This window comes from Xyrauchen texanus, chromosome 20 (assembly GCF_025860055.1).
Source record: "Xyrauchen texanus isolate HMW12.3.18 chromosome 20, RBS_HiC_50CHRs, whole genome shotgun sequence".
NCBI lineage: Eukaryota > Metazoa > Chordata > Actinopteri > Cypriniformes > Catostomidae > Xyrauchen > Xyrauchen texanus.
In genome coordinates this window covers 29,541,486-29,558,874 of record NC_068295.1, presented here as the reverse complement: position 1 = coordinate 29,558,874, position 17,389 = coordinate 29,541,486, and the positions used below count along the sequence as shown (strand labels likewise).

Genomic DNA, 17,389 nt, shown 5'->3' with positions numbered 1-17,389 from the left:
AGTGGTGTTTTGGTGTTTTGTGTTTTGAAGCTTAGGCTTCATCGTCAGTGTTGGGTGTAAAGTGATTACTTTTATGTAAAAAATAGTGTAATGCTTTTTTAGATTAAATGGTTAATTGTCTGCACTTATATAGAGCCTTTTTAGCCTTAGCAGTATTCAAAGTGCTTTACACTGCATCTCATTCACCCATTCACACACCAATGATGGCAGAGCTGCCATGCGAGGCACTAGCCTGCTATTGGGAGCAACTTGGGGGTCAGTGTCTTGCCCAAAGACACTTCAGCATGTGGAGTCATGTGGGCTGGGAATCGAACCACCAATCCTGCGATTAGTGGACAACCTGCTCTATCACTTGAGCCACAGCCGCCCAGTTGATAATTGAATAAATAAATTCTAAAATAATACTATTATGTAGAATAAATGTAAAACACAAAGTGTGTTCATATATACATATCTTTGTGTTTCTGTGACAGCTGAAGAGTCAATAAGAGTCATTGTAAGGCAGAAACGTGTGATGCTTAATGAATTGCTTAAATGCAGCAATGAACAAGGAGGAAATATATGCATAATTTTGAATTTGTTGAGTGGAAAAACAAAAACATTTCTGTTTTAGAAAGTAATTTTTAAGTAATTATTAATGTAATATGATCTGATTACAATCTGATTACAATGACTGAATTACTAACCCCATTCTTCACGAAGGCAAAAATCCATGAAGGCAGTGAAATCCAACCCAGTCTCATTAAAATGTTTACATATTCTACAAGTTGGCTATTTCGTATGATTTTGTATGTTAATTCCTGTGAATGTGTATGATGTCATCATGTACAAATTCCTGGATGTCTAAAGCGGAATTATGCAGGAGTTTTACGCATGAGTCGTTTAGGACATGCTTATTAATATTATGCCCTTACCCAAACCCCTTATCTAAACCTAACTGATCAGTAGAGTGTGAGCTGTTGTGTGTGACAGAAGCAAGTCATTGTTGTGTATTAGATGTCCCATTTTGTCATTGGCTGTAGTGAAATTCACAGGAATTCTTATGAGTGCAGTCGCACAATATCATATGAATTTGTATGAATCCTTACAATTTCACCATGAGAGTGTGTAGGTAAAATCCATAACACCCATACAATCAAGTGCAGAACAGAACATAAGACTATTCCTTGGGGAAAAGCTTTCCTGCAATAACAATGTTATAGCACTGTATTAGTATCAACATGTATAACAACAGATGTAAGAGAATGCTATCAGTATAACAAGTACACTAACTCTCCTTCATACACACTAATTTTCCAGTGTGTTTCATAGGCATAGGACAAAAGACATATAGCCAACAGCTAGATAGCCAGAGGCACATACAGTGCGATACTGTCACTGAGTGACACTTTTTGGCATCTCTTTCTTTGATTTTTTGCACAAACATAGACGCAAAATACAACAGCATGCATATCTGTTAAGTGATGTTTGATCTCTAATGTCTCAATGACACAAACTATCCCACACTCCAAATACACCTCCACTTCCTGGTCTGTACTCACACATTTCACACACTTTCACTTTATTCTTAGCACTTCTTCAAAGTGTAAATATGTTCATTTTTACCTCTTTTAAAAATATAGCCATCTCCTCACGGCAAATATTTTGGGTCAATCTATGAAGCGTCCTGTCCTGCAGGGAAGTAGGAGCAATGTGAGCAATGATTGGTTTGTGTCCTGTGTCACACTTTGCTTTGATAGCCATCAAGGTGCAAGTCCAAGGGGAAACTTTAATGGGCTTCTCAGCTGTTTTGTTGCAGTGTAATCACTTTATATATACAGTTATGAAACCCAATTTGCTACTAAGTCATTCTCATAACAAGTAAATCTTTTTTTAATTAGAGTAAGCGTTAGAATACTTCATCTGTTGACAAAGGGAAATTAAATGTGATTAAATGCAAAACACATAAAAATAAGGGCAATGATTAGCCTATGATTTCATGTTACTTATTATATTACTATTTGTTTTAAGGTTTATATACTTCTAGAGTATTTGAACAAACCAAAATACCCTTTCTCGAAGTGTTGATGTGTTAATACGATCATTATGTAATTTCCCACAGTTAACAATAGTGTGCGATTCAAGCGTGCAAAGCAAATTAATTCCACCTTTCGTAGACTAATGCTCATTTAGCCTTTTAAGCTCCTAGGGGATTGAATAAATTTGTTAGCCGCACGTTTAGTATCCTTGAATTGTGGCAGATTACATTATGCGGTGCAGTGCATAGCAGCACAATGGGATATAAATTTATTCTGGCATGGCTGCTGTTTCTCACCAGCTTTAATGGTCCCTCCTCTCTTTTATTGGCTTGTCCAGATTCTCTAACCTTACCCTGCTAATTATCCTCTGCATACATCTCCTAGTTCATTCATTTGACATGGTTTTTGGGGTGGCTTTTTAATTAGCTGTCTCAGAGCTGTGAATATTGACTGGGATTGACTTGATTCAGTTGAGGATAGTGCATTAATGTGCAGTGTGCAGACAGGGCTGCCATGTGACATGTCTCAAGTGTGTCTTGTACAGAACATGTCCTGTGTCGTAACTAGCACACCTGACTACAGGGATGGACTGGGACTAAAAAACAGATGCTGGCCCATTACAACCCTCAACAGATAATCACCCAAATATATATTGCACATATATATAACAAATATTGTCTGCTCTATTCCCACAGAAATCTACCCCTTTGTGTAACCTAGGTTACTAGTAGTCCAAGTCAAAGCTGGAAAAAAGGAGACTAAAAAGTGTTATAGTATGCATAAATATTTAAATAGAGTATTTGTATTTAATTAATATCTGTAAAGTTTAAGGGTGTTTTTCTAAGCTTCGCCCTGTACCTGCTTGCGTCATTGCAGACAGCAGGAGATTTTGAGGAAGCTCCTCTAGAGAGAGCACGGCTGATGAAGCTGCTTCTGTTGTGTCTTCTAAAAAAGCCCTAAAACAGAGAAATAGATTAGAAAGGACATAACTAAAAGTTGGATTTCAGAGATAAGAGACAGAGATTTGGAAAAAGAAGTGTGGATTGAAAGTTGATGAGTCAAACAATCGTGAGTGAGTAGTAACACAAAAAAACTTTTTTTTAAGAGAATCTCATCTATTGAGATCTTGGTTAAATATTGGTTAATTGTTATTTAAATCTTAAATGCTGCGGGTGTTATATGCAGTTATATGTAAAAGGTGTTTAAAAGACCATTTTGGGTTCAAAGAAAGAGAAGATACAATTTTAATGAAATATTACTTCTTTCCTTCCATTATAACACAAAGTTGAAAGTTACTTTTAAGAGTTTTACAAGTGTTATTACAAGGTTATGTTGTGTATTTGAGTTATGAGCTCTTCATGCTAACCATGCGGTGCACATGTGCTGCGGGGGTGATGAGGCCCAATATATAATTTGAGTACAGTATATGTTGTTTTATACGAATGTAATCTTAGCATGTTAATGTAAGATGAAAAGGAAGCAAAATATGTTATTTACAAGTTGATTGTTGTAATAATGTATATAATGCAAATGAGTATCTAATTGTGTATTTGGCCTTGTCTTTTGCAAGGTTGGGTTTGTTTTTTCTTCCCCCTTTTCTTTTTTTTTTTTCCTCTTTTGTCCTTTCTATCTTCCCTGGAGTTGGATGCCGGTCACATTTTGCTCAATAATTGATGATTTCCAAAGAGGATTCTGACCTCAAATTGTCCCTGCCTCACACTAAAAGGTGTCAATACGGTGCAGGAACTGGCGAGCTATAACCATATAAAGAATGTGGTAGGATTGTGCATTTTTGCATGAACTGTGTTGTTCAGAACTGAATTACGTGCAAAGGAAAAGAACACTGACACAGAATTGAATGTTATCTCAACTTATATTGAGACTGGTATTGTAAATGTCTATTTGATTTAATGTAATTATAATTTTCTTTGTTTTTTTTTTTTTTGGTTTGTTTGTTTTTTGATTGTTTTCAAAAGAGGACAAAGAATATTCGAAAAGAGGTATTTCAAGAGGTTACTATTTGAACAATTATATTTAATAATTAGCAAAAAAGGGAACCAATCTAATTAGGAATGAGCTAATGTCTAAATTATCTAAATTTGAAAAGAAAGATTAATTAAATGTATTAATATGAGTTTAAATCAAAGGTCAAAATTATTTAAAAAATAACCAATAGTAGTTAAAATAGGGAACTAATTAATAATAAATTACAAGAAAGTATACATTTCGGAGTCTAAATTGGGAGAAGTCATTATTGTCTCGCATATTATGTTGTGATGTTGTTTTAATTTACTGTTATGTTCTTCAGTACATCTTATCTGTTTCTACTACAGCCAGTGTTGTTGTCGTTTCCTCCCCCACTTGTTGTCGAGCCTGTCTCTTGAGCAAGTTTAGTCTTCTGATAACTGGTCCATATCTAAAATTAGTGCAAACTCCTAGTGCTCACTTCCATTGGTCGCAGGGTGCGAGAGAGGATTGCACTTGTGGTTACATTTGCCACTAGGACACAATTAAATTCCAATTAAAGATGGTCATGAAACTTAGAGTGGGTACAATCCTGTCAAACTGACGCAAATGATTAATAGAGTAGTGGAGTGCATCACTGTGAGGTGTATGAGGGGGTGTGCCACGTGTTGCCAGAGAGCACTGTGCTGCTTTATGTCACCTATGCCATTATCCGCTACTGTGGCATAAATGGCGTTTCTTCATTTAAATCTTTGTATATCTTTATGTGTTTGACTTGTCAACCAGTCCAATGCTAAAAAGCCCTGCATGACTGATAATATGTACAGGCAACCCGGTCTCATAGAATCGCGTTACTAAACCTACATTTTAAAAAATTATTTTTATGCAGCTTGTTGTACATATTCCAGCCTTTTCTTGGTGAAATGAACACTTGAGGCACTTAAAAAATGACTTTTATTCCCTTTCTCACAAATCACTTGTAAAAAAGCAGTATCAGTTAATAAACACTGACTTTGCACCGTGTTCAACACATAAGGCTCTTATGACATCAAATTACAATCAAAATAGGTCTTTAAGTGTGTGCATGTGTGCACATACAGCTCTGCAAACCGAAATTTTTAAGCCCCGGTGGCCAAAGCTGGAACTACAGACATGGACATACACAATGCATTGCATTATTGCAAGACATAAACAAACATTACACGAATTAAACATTTGAATAGATTTGACATGAAAGGCAAAACCTGTTTTGTTTTTCCACATGATCATGTGTGCACATGTGCAATGTGGGGTCTGATCTGAAATATGCCCCTCTGTGTCAGCCCAGTCAACTATTCAGTTGGCTTGTTACAGTGATTTGCACCATACAATCCGCCCCATCGTCTGTGTGATAAGAGCAGGAGGGAGCAGAGAAGAAAAGAGGATAAATTAAAAACATTTTAGATTTAGATAAAGGCAAGCTTCGTGCACAAATGGCGAGCGGGTGGAGAGGATTGAAGCACAGGAGGAGGTGACAGAGGTGCTCATTATGTTAACGGCCCGTAATTCTGACGTCTTTTGTAAAGGCACGATTAAACTGCCAGGGCAATTACCAGCACCTCAATAAAAGAATCTGGCATTTTTACGACTTCCATGCAGCATACAGATGGGGAAAAGTGAGGCTTGAGATTGTCTGGGGGAATTTCATCTCGACAGGGTGCTGAAGAATGCTGTCACCTCGCTTAAAAGCATATAGTTCTTGTGCTACGGAGACTAGTAGCAAAATTGGGGGAAATTGAGTCTGGTCTCGCCCCATCGCACAGAGCTGAGCCACGGTCACGTGAATACAAATGAACAGTGTCAAGTCTCTCGTCTGAGTCTGTTCGTGTGTCACAACCACAAGAATACAGATCAACAATGCATAGTCTCATGGTGTCTGGGATGGAATATAAAGTGTTTTGTGAAGTGAAATAGTGAGACACATTTTGTTCTTTTTACTGTAGCACTTGGGTCCCTTCTGACTGCAAGAGACTTTTGTTCCTGAGGAACAAATCATTCAAGCTCTGAGAACTTGTGAACCACAACCCCTGTAGAGCCGACATGTGTCTTTGACTTGTGTGTGAATATATGCTGTGTAAGTGTATGTGTGGGAGCAGATCAATTGAGGTGAAGCATGTGAACTCTCAGAATCCTGGCAAGAAACAAAGTTCACTGTTGTCTTCTGCAAAGTGGATCAAGAATTACACAATCCAGTGCAAGTTTTAATGCACCAGTGCACCTTGTTAAAGCTGGATCCATTCATTCTGGCCATTATACACCTGTATACCTAATCAAATTAAACGGGTTTCTTTTCTGCCACTGTACGTTTAATACTACTATGTAAATACCCTCTTCAAAATATAAAATTTAAAACAATTCTTACCTATGGGTTATGGTTTGTCTGTATGTTCCAAAACAGTTTGCACTGTCCCATCCTTCTAAATGATTGACTTCAGAAGACTTGGAATATATAACACAAGTAATTTGGAGTACTTTTATCATGCTTTTATGTACTTTTTGGAGATGCTTGTGTTGTAAAAGAAAGAGCTGCGTAGACATCAGAATTTCTTCTCTTGTGTTCCACAGAAGAAAGCAAATCATTTGGCTTTGGAATAACATGAAGGTGATTATATAACTTTGAATTACTGTAGCTCTGTAGGCTCACACTAAATCACAATTAAGGACATTTCCGAAGTGTCTAAAGTGAAATTGTGCTTCTGTTTATTTGCCTTAATCAATAGTTCTCTCAGTCTATCCCCCTTTATTTCTTTCACCTCCTGGTGTATATGTAATATCACAGGGATGAATCGAAATGCTCACCTGATCCCCACCTCTTGCTATCTGCAGTGCTTTTATTACTCTAATTTGGAATGCCAGGAACACATGATACAAGCTGTGTTATACAAAGAGTAAAGCATCCTAGTGTTGTCAGATTCAAGTCCTGAAGATAACTGTTGTATAAGTATATATATATATATATATTTAATTTAATTTAATTTAATTAATTTAATTTGACCAATTGTCACACATTATACATACATTTCTGCATATACATGGTGAAATTATTTATTTTTCACATATCCCAGCTAAGCTGGGGTCAGAGTGCAGGGTCAGCCATGATACGGCACCCCTGGAGCAGATAGGTTCAAGGGCCTTGCTCAAGGGCCCAACAGTGGTGTCTTGGTGGTGTTGGGGCTTGAACCCACGACCTTCTGATCAGTAACCCAGAGCCTTAACCGCTGAGCCACCACTGCCCCGTATATACATGTGTATATACATATACATATACACATACTTTCGAGTGACTTACTACTTACTGAGATAATAATACTTTTATTTATTTTTTATCCATGGGTTAAATTGAGATTTTTGAGGTGGGGGAACCACCTCACCACACACGCTGCTATTACACATTTCTTCCCACTTGGAGCACTGGTTGAATACAGTGGTGGACGAAGTACACTTACCATGTACTTGAGTTAAAGCAAAGATACTCAAGGTAAAATATTACTCAAGTAAAAGTAGAAGTGCTGCCTTTAAACATTCACTTGAGTAAAAGTACAAAAGTATTTGCCTTCAAATGTACTTAAGTATCCAAGTACTATGATTTTTTATGGCCATAATGTCCTATTATAATTTGTCACAAGACTCTAAGACTAATGTCACTCTTGGCACACCAATCTATTAATAAAATGACATTAATTAGTCAGATGTATATATATATATATATATATATATATATATATATATATATTTGAATTGAATACATTTTTTGTGTGTTTAATTTTGGAGGGAAGGGACTGTTCCCATAAGGTATAATACATTTACAGTATTTACTGTATATATTTTTCTCGAGTGTCTATGGTCATAATTATTAACATCCTAATGTTATGATACATTTACATAAACCTGCACAACGGCATTAAATATATATACATATATATATATATATAGATATATATATATATATATATATATATATATATATATATATATATATATATATATATATATATACATACACACACGCACGCACGTACACATATACATACATATATATTCTATGTTATGGGAGCAGCCAATTTCCCTCCAAAATTAAACACAAAAACGTATTAATGCAGTGTTTCTGCTACTCCCCAGAAAAAAAATGCTATTATATGCAAGTCATTTTAGTGTCAACATAATAAGCAACGTACATTATGCGTCAATATTTACCAATAATTGCTGCAATAATAGCTGCTGCTCTCTGCCCCGCTTAAAATCATTGGCAACGCAATTTGTTTGGAACTATTGAGAGCTACACGAATCACGTGACCGCGCGGCGGCGAGATCACTGTCGCAACCGTCTATGTTCGCAACTTTAATGGCTCTGAGGTGCGTTTCCCGTACAACGACGTAACTTGCTGCTCCACTACCGTAGTACGATGCACTGTTGAAGAAATCAACTTAGTCACGACTGTTTCCCGAAACCGTATTGTCGCAAATTGGTTGTTCAACCACGTTGGTTAATGATGTCACACATGTGGTGGAGTAAAAACTACTTTTAATGAATCTGTTTGAGATCGAATTAATGCTAGATGTTTTGCTATAAATTACGGACATGTCATCTGAGGACTATCTCATATTTTTCTCAGTTATTTGCTTTATTTCCAGATCAATCATAGGTTCGTTCTTACACACTAGAGCACGTTCACACATGCGCACTCTTCAAAAACGGTGCTTTAAATCTATTGACAAACTAAAACACATAAAGGACATTTGTATGTCTTCTGTATAATGATCATTTAGACTGAATACTTTATAAACCGAACCGTTTATTAGCTTGCTTGTACAGTCACCAGTAGCCTAGCCTGGTATAAACCTTTTACACCACCTCCTGCGCATGCGCTGTTTGGTAACCCGGATGGTGGCTACAGAGGCACATTCAACTACCAGCGAGCATTGGGTGAATTCTCTACATATTCTAAATAAAAGATACTGATTGTACTGAATCTCATCTTGCTTATTTGGCTCAAGATAATAATTTATTAAGCCCACATGTTATAATAACAAGAAACTCTGCTTCTAACCACAGGTCGAGAGCTGTCGTTCCAACCACACAACTCTGCGATGCTGTTTGCGAATGTTCGTTGGAACGATGGTTTCGGGAAACACCGACTCGTTGAACTATGATGATAACGACGGAACTTGCGACCATAGTTGGATAACGATGCTTTAGGGAAACGCACCCCTGGTTCGCGCTTAGTAGATGCGGCCAAGGCAAGTTCAAAACAAAGAGCGCGCGCTGTACTGTGATTGGTGGCTCGTTTGACCAGTTACGTTTTTATCCACTCATAAATAAAAAGGAATGACTGATTTTGAAAATGTAGTAGAGTAAAAAGTAAGATATTTGAATTTGAAATGTAGTGGAGTTAAAGTAAAAGTCTCCCCAAATTTAAATACTTAAAAAGTACAGATACGCAAAAAAGCTACTTAAGTACAGTAACGAATTACATTTACTTCGTTACTGTCCACCACTGGTTGAATATTAATTCGTCATCTAACTGGAACAAAAGTTGGCAGTGTAGCAAAGTGGACCCTGTTAAAATATTACCGCTTTAGACAAAAATAGTGAATCAGGATCTGACACGGACTAGATGGAAGTACTGTGCTTATGTAATTCGAGTGAGCACACTTGCTGAAAAAAAAAATATTTTATGAATGAGGTGCTGGAACGCTGATCCAGACTGTTACGCCCCAATGTAACCCCTGTTTCTATCCCATAAACCTGAGCCTAACCCACAGTCAAACCTATTAACCTTTTGCATTCTTCATTAAATTATTATTTAGGATGGTTATTAAGCCATTTTCCTAAAGGAAAACATTATTCTAATAGTGTTAACAATCAGAGAAAGATTAGAATATGTGTGTGTGTGTGTGTGTGTGTTGCTTTATGTGTTTCAATTATCAGCCCCATGCTCCACAGCAACTCACCAAAGCAAACACCATGTTTACATGACAGCCAGATCACTGTGATAGCAAGCATCGCTCTCGCTCTCTCGCTCTCTCTCTCTCTCTCTCTCTCTCTCACACACACACACACACACACACATGCACTCAAGTGGTGGTTTGTTTGCAATTACAAGGCAATTCACACACCTGATCTATCTATCTAATCCAACATGCACTGTTCCATTTTACTCAATAAAACTAATTTCTAGCTTTTCTTTGTAGAGGCTACTGTATAGATTGTTCAGAACGGGTCAAGTGAATTAGATGTTCTTACTTGGATTGCCTTTGTTTTTAACTTTTTGTGTTAAGGTAGAGTGATAAATGGTGTCAGTTTTGTGAAGGTGAGCTCATTTATATTTAAAATTGGTCTCTTGGTGTGCAAGGATGCTGTAGTTTACTGCCCATCACTGAAGGATACAACATAGTTTAATTAAATCTATTTGTTGACAACAACTTTTGCTGATGGTCTACTCACTTTGATACATTCCCAGAGGAAAATCACATTACACAGAGTTTGCTCTTTTGTAGCTCATGATACTTTTTTAATGGAGCTCTCAGTTAATTTATATTTAAGCATCTTCTTTTTCTCAGATGTTTATCCTACAATTCTACTGGAGAAATATAAATAGTCACAAATGAGACAATAGTTAACATCCTTGATACATTTTTTATATAAATGTTTCTCCCCAATTTGGAATGCCCAATTCCCATAGCACTCTTGTCCTCGTGGTGGCATAGTGGCTCGCCTCAATCCGGGTGGCGGAGGACAAATCTCAGTTGCCTCCACGTCTGAGACCATCAGTCCACACATCTTATCATGTGGCTTGTTGAGTGTGTTACCACGGAGACATAGCGGAAGTGGAGGCTCACGCTATTCTACGTGATATCCACGCACAACTCACCACACACCACACCGAGAGCAAGAACCACATTATAGCGACCACAAGGAGGTTACCCCATGTGACTCTACCTTCCCTAGCAACCTGGCCAATTTGGTTGCTGAGGAGACCTGTCTGGAGTTACTCAGCACGCCCTGGATTCGAACTCACGACTACAGGCTCCCAACATCCTTGATAATTGATCATATGGTTTTGGATGAACTTTTTGAGAAATGTTTCATTTTGACATTGCTGGTTTTTGATTGGCAACTTTGGTATCTTATCAAATTAAAGTTTCTGAGTGAGACATTGTTGACATTTCCTATGGTTTTTTTTTACACACAACTACATGTGCATACACAAACATGCAAAAACAAATGGAAACATTTGTAATTAAATATAATTAAATGTGACAATGAAGGAGAAGGAATGCAAAGTGGAAATGCTGTGTTGTCCGAATACCATCAGTGTTAGCGGTCGGGCAGAGATGGACAGTTATTAAGCAGCATCTATTGATCCCCGTCTCCCCGACGTGCTCCCGGGATTACCCACTGTCCTCTTTGAGGGCTATCAATGTTCATTAGTCAGTGGGACGCAGAGTGATGTTCCCGCGGTCCGAGCTGTCTTAAGTGACAGATGAAGCATCGGAAGGTGGGAGTTTCGATACCTTCACAGCGTGTGGGTGGCAGCATTGGATTTGGATCTCATCCACTCAACAGATGGCTAATAGCAGAGGTGGTGGTGCCAGATATTTCCAAACAAAAAGGTCTACAATAGGGGGTTCCCACACTTCCCCCACTAATTTCCATGATATTTCCATGACTTTTAACATGATTTTTTTTTTTTTCAGTTGTTAGGATAACTGGATAAAGATTTTATTTTGTATCTATATAGTCATAATATAGTTATTAAGAGCAATTTTTAGCCTCTGAAATATTTTAGAACAGAGCACAACTAAACATTTATATTCACTATAGAAATTTCCATGACTTTTGAAGATGTAACTAATTCCCATGACTTTTCACTGCTGGAAATCCCTTTTTTTATGTGATATTTTCAAATTTTCCATGATTGTGGGAACAGTGATACTTGGAAAAGCAATCTGTTAGCATTCCCTTTCATTTCAATGGCAGTTCTCTTCTGGTGCATGTATTTTGTCAGAATATTTGTGAAGATCTATCAATGAAGAAAAATACTTTTTGCCTGCAGAATGGTATAGTTATGGCATCAACCAGCAAGAATTGCCAGTGACAACACAAGAAACCAGTGGTCATAACATAAATGATCTCCCTGGCCATTTGATTTTGGATGATTCATAATTTACCGGAAACTCCCTGTAATATCTGGAGCACCATGAAAAGATTTATAGTGCTAGGTTTTTAATAGAGTTACAAGCAATATTGTTTAATAATTTGTTGTCTACCACCTCCAGCTGAACCACCTGCTATAATTTACCAGGTGTTTAGGGAGGAAAAAAATTCTGAAATTGAATCAGTTGCAGCTTTTTGGGGGCTAATCCACTTATCTGTGTTGACTTTTTTTGCATGCACTCTCTTCATCTGCACAAGCCCTCGTGTTTTCTAAGTAGCTTATAGTGCTAAAATACAACACAACACCGTATATCTTGAATTGTGGTTGAATTGTATTCTGATGCATGGATTTAATCAGAGATTCAGAGTGTGTGGTCAGCATCTGTGTTCTGATCAACATCGGCTGCTGTGCGTGTTTAACAAGGCTGATTGCAGACACACCACACGTGTTTCTGCTGTTCAATCTCGGCATAGCAGTTTACTGGATTGAAGTGTTTTACAGGATTGGGGAGTGAGAAAGAGAGCAAGATGTAGAGAAATGGTGGTGGCTGCAATGAAATACCTGGAGCACACACATGCACAGAAACGTACAGGTATGCAAACACTTTAGCATCAAAGGCAGTCACATTCATTGCTCCAATATGAGTCCCATCACCAATGCACAGTCTAATTCCAGCCAACAAAAACTGCCAGCAATCCCTGCGTCTGGAAATGCTCAATATTCAGTGTTTTCCAAAGAGATCGCTCCTCTTTGAAAAGCCTTAAACAATTTCAGTGGCAGTCTTTATGTACTGTATAAGAGAAGAGCAGATCAGAAGTCATTCCTGTATTTTTAAGGCTCCCCGAGGTAGACTTCAAAACCTCTGCTGGCACTTTCTTGAAATCTGGAGCATCATTAAAATTAATGTTTTAAAGTTTATTACCTGCAAACTGATGTAGTAACTCCCATGTTCCTCTTCAATATTAAATAATCTCTTCTTTTGTGCTTGAAAATTCATTTTTCTATTGAATTTTATGTGGTACTAGGTTACATTTATTGATGATGATTCCCAGTAGGGGGACTGTTGAAGCAGATACATTTAAGAGGAAATGTTCAAAGCATGACTTTTCATCCGAATCAAAACATGAAAAATGGCATTTTACAATCAGTTCATGCAGACAGGTGGAGAAAGGTTGGTTAGATCAAAGAAAAAGGGACAACAATGCTGAACCATTCAGACATGGCAGAGGGAGGTTAAAACGAGAGGACAAACCACTGGCGTCCTAAATCAGGTCGAGATCAAATTTTAGCTACTCCACGTCATTTCTCTCATTGTTTTTTTTTTCTGTCTATAAGGTTGATCTACGGTCATAGGGTTGTTTTAACATTCACTGTTCAGCGGCCCTGATTTCTTTATTTCAACAATCCCTTATTTGAAGTCTCTGATCAGACTCTGTTTCTGAATGTGTGTACACCTGCAAGTTTTAAAACTTGTGAAATTAAAAACCTGGATCAGCTCTTAGATTTGACAAACAATAAAAGTAGTAGTAATTCATTGTAACTGATATACATTCAAAATTATACAACAGTTAGTTCCAGTCCTCTAATTTAATTGCAATCAGTTTTCCAAGAGTAGGCCTATTTTATAGTCTTATTACAAACTAATTAGTTACTGTAATCAATTTATTTGATTTTTTTAAGTAGTGTAAAACATTATATTTTTGTAATCAGATTACAGTTACAGAATTTCAGTTGAAAACATTTTAAATACATATATTATTTTGAACTTGTTGGGGTGGGGGGAGGGGGGGGGTAATTTCTGTGAAAATAAAATCTTAAAAGAAAAATATTTAGTATTGTGATTACTTTTCCGATGAAGTAATCAGTGAAGTAGTCTGATTATTATTTTTAGAAAAGTAAATTTTAGTAACTTACCCAACATTGTTGAGCTCTGTGTTCCAGGATCAACTGATAGAGCATGGTGCTTGCTACATTAAGGTCAGGGGTTTGAATCCCAGGAAATACACAAATTCATATATGTATCTATAACTTGAACGCAAGTCACATTTGATAAAAGCGTCTGCCAAGGGCATAAATGTAATTCATTCAATAGTGCCATTTTACTTGATATCAGCAAGGCTGTCATTTGGCCATAGACAATAGGCCAAATCAGAACAAAAGCACTCATGCTAGTATGATAGTTTAAATATACTAGATGATTGTAGCTATAAATGGAAATGTATTTGGACAACAGACCATGGTTTGTGTTTGTGTGTTAAGTGTGTATTGCTGTTGGCTGGGTAACAGCAGGTGGGCTGTTGTAACCCGAGCTTTATTGGACTGAACCATAAGAGCCGTAATTAGAAATGTCTACTTTCCTCCCACTTACCTCCTCACTGATCCTCAGCTTAGAGTGTAGGGGTCAATGGACTCAACTGGGCTGCAGCTGTATGTGTGCTGATTTGAAAGATGTTTTACCAGTTATTTGTTGGACCTGCAGACAAAAAAACTTGTTAGAGACCTGCTGCTGTTTTCCAATATATGAACACATACATGAACAAAGTTAGTGACTACTAGCTTGACCCTGGACTCATACTAAAGGAATATTTCAGGTTAAATACACCTTGAGCTCCATTGACATGCTCTCTGGCATGCTGTCGATTACCACAGAAAACAAGTCTCCGAGTTTATAAAAACAAAAGAAAATGTGTTTACCGTCATGCTTTTACAATGGAAGCCTATGGGGCAAGTGTATAGCACAGCAAATACTATAAATGTTTAAAGTAGCTTTATTAGACAGTTTCAAAAGTTTAACCATGACCTAAAGACATTACCTGCATTAACAAGAGATTGCTGTGATAAAAAATAGCACAAGGATACCAGAAAGGGGTTTGATATATCTATAAAGAAATGTTGACAGGAAATACATTGATAACGAATTATTAGAAGTGCATCCACAGCTTCAAATGTTTGCATTTAAACTTCCAGACACTTGCATCCAGGTGCGTAGATTCTCATTATTTATACCGTGATCAATGGAAACATGTAAATGCTTAATGTTGCAAAACACAAATTCTTTTACGAACTGTGAGGGGCGAGTCTAAATTATTTTCTGTTGTAATCAACAGCATGCCACAGATGCAGTCAATATAGCTTAAGTTGTATTTACCCAAAATATTCCTTTAAACACACTTCAGCATTATAGAAATCAGTAGGGCAGTTGGCCTCTTTTGAAGAGAGATTCGTAAGATTAATGCCTTCTTTAGAAATTGTCCTCTATTCTCAGTCTATTGAGCTTAAATCAAGAGCATTCAGATCAAATGTACTGTATAAGGACACAGTTGCAGTCTATGGCAAGAGTTGAATTGACCTTAAACTATATTCATAGCCTGCTGCTTCAGAACTTGATCTGAGCCATATTACAAAATCCAGTTGCATTTGAAGTAACATTTACTTAATAAAAATGCCCATGCTTTGGAAACATACCAGCAGCTTGCAGGTCTTGTTAAATTTTTCTCTCTCAGGGTCAAACGCTTATTATTCTGTCAGGTAACTTAATGATCTGTCGAAAAATGCTGAGTCAGGAAAGGCACTCAATGGTCACCGACTCCCATTTCCAGGGTCAAATAACCTAAGTGGTCTATAAGGGGCATTTAGGGGTGGAGAGGGATTCCACAGACATCTGTCTGAACAAGGGCTGGGCATCCAAGAGGACACAAGGTCGAGGGTAAGATCCCATAATTACCCTTTCAGGCCGGCCTTGGAGACAATGCCAGGAAAATGTCACTGGTGGGAAGGTGATAGATGATGTTGGTGTGCGCTGGATTTATTGAGGTTTTATTGAGGTTGTAGGAGAATGCTCAGCATGGCCGATTCTCTATTACCATCTGTCAGGGGACTAAACCCATTCGTCATTATTACTTATTCACACAAGCAATGGTTAACATGCAAAAAAAAACTCATACACACACACACCGCACTAAACCCATAAGACCATGTAAAATAAACAGGCAAATAAAATATCGACCCATAATCAGTCACAGAACAAGCCCATTCACAAATCATGGCACCATCTCAAGCTCTCAGCGTCAGAATATATACATTAGCTATTATGAAGTTCATCTACTTAACAACTGACATTTACAATTTTATGTTCTGTTGCATATTTAGTTTGATCTGCTTTATCACAGTGATTTAAGAATATTATTTGTGTTTGGATGCATCATTAATAACTGTATAAAGGCTAAGGGAAATACACAGCACAACTAATGTCCCGGTGGTGTTGAATAACAATATATAGCACTGAGCAAGTTTGTCAAGCATTACATGTGTTAAAGAAGGCTTTTGGGCTAGCAAATAATAGCTGTGTTTATGTGTGCTGGAGCCTGTGCTGTGCTTCCTCATCAGGCCACTTTGATCTGCGATGCCACTTGTTGCCACTTCCAGACCTTTGCAAAGACACTTTCTGCTCACCAGGGGCGGGTTCAAATGGGTGGCATAAAATCCTGGTGCAATCCAAAAATAAGGATTAGAAGACAGGGGCTAGTTGTCTCAAGCAGAAATTATCACAAGCTGACTTGCTGCCCAATCGGTTAATGGCTTAACCAAGTGTTTTTTTGTGAATTGACCTTCTAAGGAAACTGGTCTCAGAACAATTTCAAAGGAAGCTTATTTTCATCCTACCTCGATATACAGCCTCTGAAGGCAGCATTTTCCAGCTTTCAGATGTTGCCTATAGCTCAGTAAAAGAGTCAAAAGTCCAATGACATAAATATGTGTTTTCTCTGGCAGAGGTCGGTATGGTTGTTTTAAACACCTAATTCAAAAACATTTTAAAATTAAAATTAAATCCAAATTAAAATGTCAAAAGCATCATATTTAAAAAAAAAAAAAAACATCTGTTGCGTAAACACAAAAAAGGAAAGGGCCAACTATACAATGAAGATAGATTTTAACAGAAAGGTTCAACTGTTTTCTCAGGACAAAGCTATAATTCATAAATGTCTGGTAAGGGCAACATCTTTTTTTATTGGGGCAGGTTGTCACATGCATTTTAAATGTCATAAATGTAGATCATTTACCAGTGCTGTATAGCGGTGAAACACATTCATACGAGCAGACATAGAAGTAAGTTTGAAGTATGTTTGGAGCAGAATAAACAGAAATAATCCTTGTGTAAATTGTCAGCTTTATGCTAATCTATTTATTTTATGTTACCAGGCACGTTCA

The 17,389-nt window shown here is 37.3% G+C and overlaps 1 protein-coding gene across 1 annotated transcript in view; it reads left to right on the top strand.

Annotated features, from left to right (window-relative positions):
- Window positions 1-17,389, top strand: part of gfra4a (GDNF family receptor alpha 4a) — a 129,091-nt gene that overhangs the window by 1,391 nt on the left and 110,311 nt on the right. The window lies entirely within an intron of this gene.